The sequence below is a fragment of the Parasteatoda tepidariorum genome, chromosome 2 (genome assembly GCF_982258835.1).
Source record: "Parasteatoda tepidariorum strain Cologne lab strain chromosome 2, Ptep-v5.0, whole genome shotgun sequence".
Classification (NCBI taxonomy): domain Eukaryota; kingdom Metazoa; phylum Arthropoda; class Arachnida; order Araneae; family Theridiidae; genus Parasteatoda; species Parasteatoda tepidariorum.
In genome coordinates this window covers 10,336,839-10,346,919 of record NC_141756.1, presented here as the reverse complement: position 1 = coordinate 10,346,919, position 10,081 = coordinate 10,336,839, and positions in this window count along the sequence as shown.

Genomic DNA, 10,081 nt, shown 5'->3' with positions numbered 1-10,081 from the left:
CATATGCGCACCGATACTTGTAGCAGCACCGAATGAAGTCATTTGGAAACACGAATGTACTGACCTATATTCGCCAAGAAAAGTTTCTATTGATTTGCTTGACCCGATAACAACGTTGATAATGGCTCGGCTGGCGACGTTAAATCTGGTAGTTACACTTTGCCTCCAGAACAGCAAATTCCAGCTGTTTCATTCTTAAATTTGAGAGCACTACAAAACATACATAATTGATCCATTTTTCCGATGATGACGCTTGGGTGAAAGACTATAGTTGGTTGTCGGATCATAGTGAAATGCACTGAGATTCAAATCATAGTATTGGCAGCGTCTGAATAGCGAAGTGCGTTCTTGATTGATTTTTATTCTTGCATCCCGTTGCTCTGATGTTTCCGACGAACGGGCTTGATAAGTGCGTAGTTGATTTGTTAACAGTCTTCTTTCCCGTTGCTCTGATGTTTCCAAGGAACAGGCTTGAGTAGTGCGTAGTTGATTTGTTAACAGTCTTCTTTCCTGTTTCTCAGACGTTTCTAAGGAACGGGCTAAAGCATTGTGTTCTCGATTAGTTTCAAGTCTTTCTTCCCGTTGCTCCGATTTTTCTGAAACACGGTTAGTTCTCTTCTTGCGTGCTTGAGATGTAGATCGACTAAGAGCGATTCGTTTAGGCGGCATATTTTTGCAAATATTCTCTTTCAAACAAAAAGAAATGTAGAAGTTGACAGTGGTCGCAAATTTGCTAATTCGAAAATTCACGTATTTATTTTAAATAATAAAAAAGCAATAAAAATGAAATAAATTAAATAAGAAATATAATAATGATAAAATTTAAAACAAAAATCTATTTTTGGTAAAAATATACTTGTGGGTGCCCCTTGACGAAATTGGTAACTTATGTTTATCACCATTCCTGTTTGCGCGGAACACCGCGGTAACAGGAATGGCTGCCAAAACATAATGATATTTTAATAATACATTGGAAAATTTCAGCAAGACATCGGCCAAAACTTTATAAAATTGCAATGAACCCAATGTAAGGAAAATTAATAAACCCAATAAAATGCATTTTGAATCGAAATAAAAATTTATGGAGTAAGCACAGAAAGAAAAGAAAAAAAAAACATCTCACTTATTCATTAAGCTTGAATTTCCTCAGTTTTAGGTGCACAGAATTCTCTAATAGCAGTTAGATACTGTCTAAATTTATCATGAATAGAATCTGTGTTCCTCCATCGCCACATAAATTCGGCGAAATACGAATTGAAAATGGCGTCTGTGGTATCGGAATGGCGGTGACATTTTTTTCTAAAGTCCTTTTTTTATGACTGCCCACATACCTTCGATCCTATTGATCAGAAGCAAAAGTAACCTAACCAGCCGGTATCCAACATAGAACTAAAGGCTTGGTTTCTTAGGACAGGACGCCGTCAGCTGGAAATCAGCGTTAACCTCTGATTGGTCCATTTGTGAGTTTGATAGTATACGTCATCGAACGCTCATCTTGAACTACAATTGCCGTCCAACTCAACTGCAGTTGGATTACAACGTGACGTTAACCACAGAAGCAATGGCGGACAACATCCAACAGCGCATTGAAATCAGCCAAGATTTTGATTTTGACATTAAACATAGCACTCTTCATTTAGCTCAGCTGCAATGTGTTTTTTCTTGGACAAAGTCATTATTTGTTCTCTAAAACACTGGTCGACAATAACAAAATCAATACAAATTCAAAATAAATATTTGTTTACGTTATTAACGCATGCGCAATGAGAGAAAATGTCTGCGTTGGGCCGACTGCTCACGCTGAGCTAACAAAAAAGTATTTTTATGGCGTCAGCTCTACGTCAACTTTCCGCTGACGCCCAGATAAGGCGCTAGTTCTAAGAAACCAGGCCTTGAGCTAACAAACCAGTATTTTGTTGGCGTCAGCGGGACGTTGACGTCACGCTGACGCCCAGATAAGGCGCTTGTCCTAAGAAACCAGACCTTAACGGACTTCTGAAATTACATATACCGTTGAACATTTAAAAGTAACGCTGAAATTTAAACGAATCAGAATCACGATTGGGATTCAACATCGGCCAGCTTGGAGATCAACAGCTATCACATTTTGGTGAGAGTCAAGGGGCACCCTCAAATATAGTCTACTCCTATTTTTTAAATGAAATAATTAAAATGAATGTGAATTCGCAAACTTTGTAATAATAAGTAATCTAATAGTTTTCAAATAACAACTGTCAGCAATGAAAAATTGCATACTGAATTGAGCTAAAATTGCATACTAAATATAAATAATTATTAAAAGCGTGCAAGATGAATAAAATTTGCTTTTGCCTTGATTTTTATTGAACAGTTTTCACAATACTAAATCCGTGATACGACCAATAATTACGAAACTTATTCTCGTTGATTTTACGTGCTTGTGCTCACCTGAAATAAAGAACCGAATTATGATTAAATATTAAAGTATATGTAATTTACTTTTCTAAAAGAATAGAGCTATAAGATAGAAAATATCACTGTTGTTATCTTCAAGATATTTGAAAACTGATTCGTGTACAGCAAAATTTAAAACAATGGCTAACTTTTAACCAATCAGAAAATTCCATTTCGATTTTCGCTGATACCGCTGGAACGGTTTGTGGCAGAATGTTCTATTGTGAATCTAAACCATTCTCGAATCCTTCTGAAGGTACACAGAAAATTTCATTTAAATCAGTCCAGCCGTTTAGGAGGAGTTCAGTGACATACACACGAACAGTCGAAATATATATATAAAGATATCGTAGTACATTCCTATACAACTGAAAAGGGAAAAGAGAGGGAAGGGGTGAGGTCTATATTATATTTTTTTATAGTCTTCTCCCCAGACGGCGTATTCGAGCGTTGCTATCGGGAATTACAGGTCTAAGTGCATGATTGTGTGAAATTCAACTTAAATATCAGAAAGTTTTTACGCATAAATTTTAAAGACCTTATATTTGCAAATTTTGTTATATGTACAGACCGGTCAAAAGTTTAGACTCACTCTTGAATTTTTAAAAATGAACAAATAACAAGATTTTTAAACTGAAAATCTTAACAAATGAACTTTATTTTGATACTTATAGGTACCCTTATGAGGTAAGAACTATACTTTTATGTATAACTTATGAATTTCGTCCAATCTTCCAAATATCCTCCTTTAGCCTTAATCACAGTAGCTTATATTTATGGCATTCTTTCTATTAGTTTTTGCAATGCTCTAATTGTTGTAGTTTTATTTACGTCGCACTAGAGCTGCACAATGGGCTATTGGCGACGGTCTATGAAACATCCCTGAGGATGATCCGAAGACATGCCATCACAATTTTGATCCTCTGCAAAGGGGATGGCACCCCCGCTTCGGTAGCCCAACGATCTGCACGCGAAGCTCTAATTGAGATCTGGTTCCAGCAGCTAAGTAAAGATTCCCGAAGTTTGTTTTTAGTACATCTTACTTTTCTAAAATTTCTATCGAGTTAATCACACAATAGTTCAATAGGATAGATATCTTAGGATTGGGGGAGGGGGGCAAATACTTGTATTTCAGTATTTTCTTTTGATGCAAAGCAGTTTCTACACAATTTCGATTAATGTTTCGGATCGTTATCTTACTGAAAATCAAATCCTTGAACAACGATTCTCTGTCCACATAGGAAAGCGTAAAGCTGCAATATTCTGTGGTAATATTTTTTATCCATAATTCCCTTTATTCTTACAAGAACTTCCAACTTTGTCACCGGCAAAACACCCCCAAAACATGGCTGAACCTTCACCATGCTTCACAGTTGGTAGTAAACATTGATTTCTCATTCACCAGCTTAACGACGAACATAATGCTTTCGTTTGTTTCCAAACAACTCAAATTTTGACTGGTCAGTAAACGAAACGTTTGACTACTGTTCTAAAGACCAGTTAACATGTTTTTTAGCTCATTTCAGACGTTTAACTGTTTCGTTTTTCAAAAAAGGTTTTCCAGCTGCACGACCTTTTAAACCATAGTCACGAAGTCTACGTTCTACAGTTACTAACACCTAACACAGTTTTCTGGCGGTATTTGAGTCCTCAGCCGCTTTCTTTAAATGCAGATAAACTTATCCTCACGTTTAGACGTTATTCTAGGTCTCTCTGATCGTAGACGGCTGTTATTTCGACCAGTTTCTTTGTTCTTCTGCGAAGTTCTGACAACAGTGGTCAGGGAAATATTAGGTTCAGAGGCAATTTGTCTACGTGAATAGCCTTCTCCATGAAATGCAATAATAACTGCACGTGATTCGAAACTTATTTCTGGTTTTTGACCCATATTTCTGTAGTAAATTGTATAAAACAATGCTAACTTTTGTTTTTAATATGCACCGGTTATTCTGTTAAATGAAAGCTATTATATCAATATTCTAAATGTGTTATGTACATGAACTTAACTTATAATGAACCTTACAAAAGAAGATTAAAAGATATAGTTTATAAACTAAAAATTAATGAAATTTTTTTTAAAAATAATTGCACTTTATTTAGAATAAGTATTTGCATGCTCTTTCGTTCATTACTTTATCAACTACTGAATAGATACAAAATAAAAAAATAATGAACAGTTTTAAATGGAAACAGCGTTTTGTGAAGTTTGGTAATGTTTATGTTTGATAAATTATATGTTTAAGTCAGAAATATTTAACTATTTTTGAAAGAAATAAGAGTCTAAACTTTTCACCGGTACTCATTCACTCAGCGAATTCTGCCATAACTTACCGGGCTCCCATCCATTTCATTTTACTTTGCACAAATCTCTGTAATTTAGTCTCGACCTTTTTTTGCGTTTTCCGTCGGATGCCCATTGCGATATTAACAGGGCTATACTGTTTTAAACCAAAGGTATATTTAGCTGAATTCTGAAGCACTTTCGCTTCAAAATTTGGAAACGAGTCCCTGTCCTGGGCTTCCCAAAACATTTCCGACGTATCTCTAATATTCCAAGAATATCCAAATTATACCATTTCATTTCCAAAACAACCTGCTTTGTTTTCCCCCATTAAAACATAGTCATCACATTCCATGATCCAATAAAGGTTAGTTTTGGGCTTCAAATCTGATCTCTTTCTACTGCAAAGGTTCCCGAAGGTTTTCCCCAAGCCGCTTCATTCCTTCCCCCTTCACTCCAAAGAATAAAATAAACGCGTCATTGAAAACAACACAAATTGCTGTTCCAGCTAGTAATGCATCAATTCGCAGACCTTTAAATTCTGTAGTCAAACGGTTTTTTACGAGGAAGAGACTCTAACCTCTTCCTTCATTCAAGCATGGGACCGCCACCTGCAGGATCCGAAGATCTACACAAGAATTGAAGGGGACTGTTTGTTCCCTTAATCAATAAAAAATTTAATTTCTTTATACATTAATTTTATGAGCATAAAGTTTTTTAATTGCTAGAATTTATTTTAAAATGCACTTTTGAAAAAAGAAAACATTACTTTTGCCATGTTTTACATACACTCATTTATTTTTAAGATAGGAATATTCATTTTTAGAAAAAAAGTATCAGTTTTGCATTATTAAATTTTAAATGAATTCTAACGTTCAGAAGTATTTAATTTTATTTAAGTACAATACTAAATAGATAGATTTTTAAAAAATTACTTCCCCTATAAAACACTGATGTTCACATAAAAATTATTATATTTGACATCATCATATGCGAATACTTTAATATTTGACCCTTCAATCTGCTGAGAAAGTAAGTGGTCCTTCACTCAAAAAGGTTGTGCACCCCTAGTATAACTGGACATACTGGTCTTTACTAAAGAGATACTTTTCATAAAGAAACATATAAAAATAACTAAATCTTTAAATCACTTTAAAAAAAACTCTATAACAATGAAAGTTAATAAATATAAAAAATTGAGAAATGTATTTCAGCTCAAATTATTGTACTTTATTTGACTTTAATCTCATCACATTTAATGACAGGAAATATAGTTCACTTTTAGACAATAAGCAGAACATTTCACTGATATAATTTTATAGAAAATATCTTCTAAGCACAATCAATATGTAAACACTCTGAATAAAACAATAAGAATTGTATAAGAATAAATTTAAGCCCTTGTATCATTTTGTAGACTAATAATGACATAAACAAGAAAAAATTTAAAAGCTGAAAAGTTTATTTTTATATTTAATGATAAAGAAATTACAATTACAGTGCATTAAAATGTGTTTTTTTTTCGTATGTAAGAGATAAAATCAGGAATCAACATATAATTACATTATAAATCTATTCCTTTCAAATTAAAAATAGATAACTTACACAAAAATTAAAACTGTTACGCCTAAAAAAAATTTTAAAAAATGATATAATTGGCTCACACTTGAAACAAATAAAGGCAGTAAATAGAGTTTTGAGATCTTTGAAGAGAAAAAATAATTTAATGTTCTATGCATATAAAAACCAAAATAAATTTGTAATTAGTTTCACCAATTAAAAATTAACTGAGTTTCACAAGTTTATGAAATAACCAGTCTAAAGTTTATAATATTTTAAATTAAATAACTCATAACTAACAAATCTTGACTCAAAATCTTTAACTTGTAAGTAAAAAAGTAATAATTTTCTTCAAATAAAAATAATTTCTAGAAAATAAAGCTTTTTTTTTTTTTTTTTTTTTGAAAAATGAATAATTGAGATGAAGAGAGGGCTTTGCTGTCAATATTCAACCCAAATTCATTTGCAGATGTGCAGCCAATAGATATGTATGCCAATATCAAATGAATAATTTAATTAATAAGATTATTAATAAAATTAAAACGAAGAAATTAAAGCTGTATGAAACGCAAGAAAATTTAATTTTGAACTCTTTATAAAATAAAATATTATTATTGTTCATTCATGATTTAAATCTTAAACCTCAATATATATATACATAGCTGCCAACATAGATAGACAAAAATCCAGTAGATTTTACAAAATAATATAAATTTCATGATAACTGTAGCAAAATGTGCTAAATATTTTAAACACGGGGAATTTTAGGGATTTTTATAGACATCAAAATAGAAAAACTGCAATTTTTCCAGTCATAATTGGCGTTAAATATGCTTGAAATGTTGTGAATTATGTTTACTTGTAATTTTGAATAAGCATATAATTCATACGAAATAATTAAGATGTTTTAATACATGTAATAAAGGGAGTTCTGAATAAAAATAAACCAAACATTTTAGAACAAAAAAAGCTTCAAACTGATTTTTATAAATGAGGATTTCCTTATCATATATTAGTAATACTTATTTAAATATTCAAGCAATAATCTATAAAAAAAATTCTATTTCAATAGGGATTTTTATGAAACTGACTCAATTTTAGGGAGTTTGCTAAAATGTACAAAAACCAGGAGAAACTGGAAAAATCCAGTAGTCTACTGGAAAATCCAGTAGAGTTGGCAGCTATGTATATAATATATTTAAAATTTATATTTAAAAGCTAAAAGCAAAGTCCTTTTTAGGCAGTTAAAAAAAAGTTTTAAAGGAATGGTTTTTCTACTATTAATTTAATAACAATGAATATTATAAGCAAAAATCACGTGACAAGCATATCAGAAAATTTAAAATATGTATGATGAACACAAGAAAAAGGAAACAGATACATAGCTGTGATTCTCATATTAAATATAACATTGGGAGAAGGACATCTTGAATATAAAAGTCTTATGTTTATATTTTCTATTTAAAAAATGGCATGAAGAAATTAAATACAAAGAATGAATATTTCTAAAAATTTTAAAAGATGATTAATGCTTAATCAACATTCTTTAAATAATGTTCAAGCATTTATTCAATAGAATATTCACATGACTAAAATCATCTCAAATTACAAATGTAAAACAATAAAAGCAGACAAATACTTCATAATTTAGTGATAATATTGCTTTTAGATTATTATCACCGGTGACATGTGGTAAACATGGTAAATTTTTAGGAGTAAAAATGTTTAAGAAATTTACATAGTTATAACCACCTGCAAACTTTGACAATTTCCCCCATGATTTTAAGAAATAGCGATTTAAATTTACTCAAACATTACATTAACTCAAACATTGCTGAAAGTTATGATGCACCCTGTGGCAGAATTTTTTCGAGCTATCTGTGACAAAACTTTCTAGTACTAATATCGTTCTGCAAGATACTTTTAATAATAACAAACATATATGCCAATAATTTAAATAACAAAAGCGCTGTGTTTACAAAAGAAAAAACTATATAATTCTTTTTAATTGAATATGTGGTTATTTTTCTACATTTATGGATGATATTCTCGCATTCTGTTGGGGGGGACTTACAAATTATTTCCTTTTTCGTATTTTGTAAAAAATCATCACAATAAAAAAATAAAATTAAAAATAAGGAAATCCGTAGTAGTAATTGCCGAAAAAAAAAAGATCGAATACGAAATCAAGAAAATCGGACTTCTCAAATGCGTATCTCCTTTCGAGATTAGGTTATTGCAATAAATAATATCATATAAAAATGTCGGATTTAAAAACCATGGTGAAATCAATAGCAGTAACTGCCAAAAATTCGATAGAATTATTGCTTTAAAAAATAAATACTCAAATGTAAGATTCAAATTTTTCATATTGTTTGAAATATATCGGGATCTTTAAAAACCAGGTGAAAATCAATATCAATAACTGCCAAAAATACAATTGAAACATTACACCGATTTACAATACCATCGGTATAAATTGTGCTCACCAAAAAGTGTTCATCTGAATGCATGATTCAAATATTGCTTGTAAATTTCTGAAGAAAAAAAAAATCTTTGCGCAATAACTCTGTAACATTCTGCGTCAATGTCGCTGTGATTCTGCCACGGGGATGATACATATTTTATGTTATCACATTTTACGATGTAACATGGAACTTTGAACAAGATTTTCTCTAATAATTCTAAAAGTATTAGTCACAAAAAATACATAATCAAATGCTGAACTATTAACTTAATTAAAAACTATTTAATTAGTCCTAATTATCATGTAAAAATCTATTACGAATAACATGTCATCAATTATAAAATAAAGATATTTACCTAAAAGATAAACAGGGTTTTCCTTATATATCAAAGAATTTAATGAATTTTAAAAGAAAAAGCCAAAATGAAACAAATTGTTTTTGAAACAAATGGATACAGTTGCCATAATAATTGCTGTTACCTTTTTCAAGATGTTGTTTTGAGAAAATCGCTTTTTGAGTTGCATAAAAACTGTGATATATAAAATCTCAAAACTTTAGCAGTTTTCAGTGGATTTCTAAAGTTTAAAAGCTGTGTATTTTTTTTTCTTCAAACTTTTAAAGTTAGCGAATGTATACAAACTATAAATGAAGCAATGTATATTTTTTCTTCTTAAAAAGGAAATTATGAAATTTCCTAAAATATTAACTAATTAAGAACCAACATTATTAAGGAAGGGGTCATTATGAGTAGCTTCATGCTGATTAAATGCAAAAACATCGCTGAATACTTTATCACAGTACTTACAAGTAAAGGATCTTGAGTCAAGATGTGTTTTGCGGTGATACATAAGGGAACTTATCCTAGAAAAGTCACTGAAACATGTTTCACACCTGAATGTCTTCTCACTGTGTGAGTTAAAATGAGCTGCAAGATCGTCCTGGAAATAAAATTTCTGCTTGCAAATTAAACAAGAAAAATTCAAATCTGAACTATGGGTCATCAAATGTTGGGTCATCTCTGACTCTGAATCACTTCTGAATGGACATTGGTAACACACAAATCGTTCTGTTTCTTTTCTTTTTCGGATCTTTACAGGTTTCCTATTAACTAAGAAGAAAAAACAAAGAGAAATCTTGACAATGCACAATAACACTATTAAAATGCAAAAAAAAAAAAAAACTGACGCAAGGTTTCTACTCAATTTTCAGAAATAAAATTGAGCCTTCAAGATTGATATAATTTAAATAGATTAGTTTATATATAGATGGAAAATAATATAATAAAAATTAATGAAAATAGAAGAAAAATTATTAAAATATAATATTTAAAAAAAAAAAG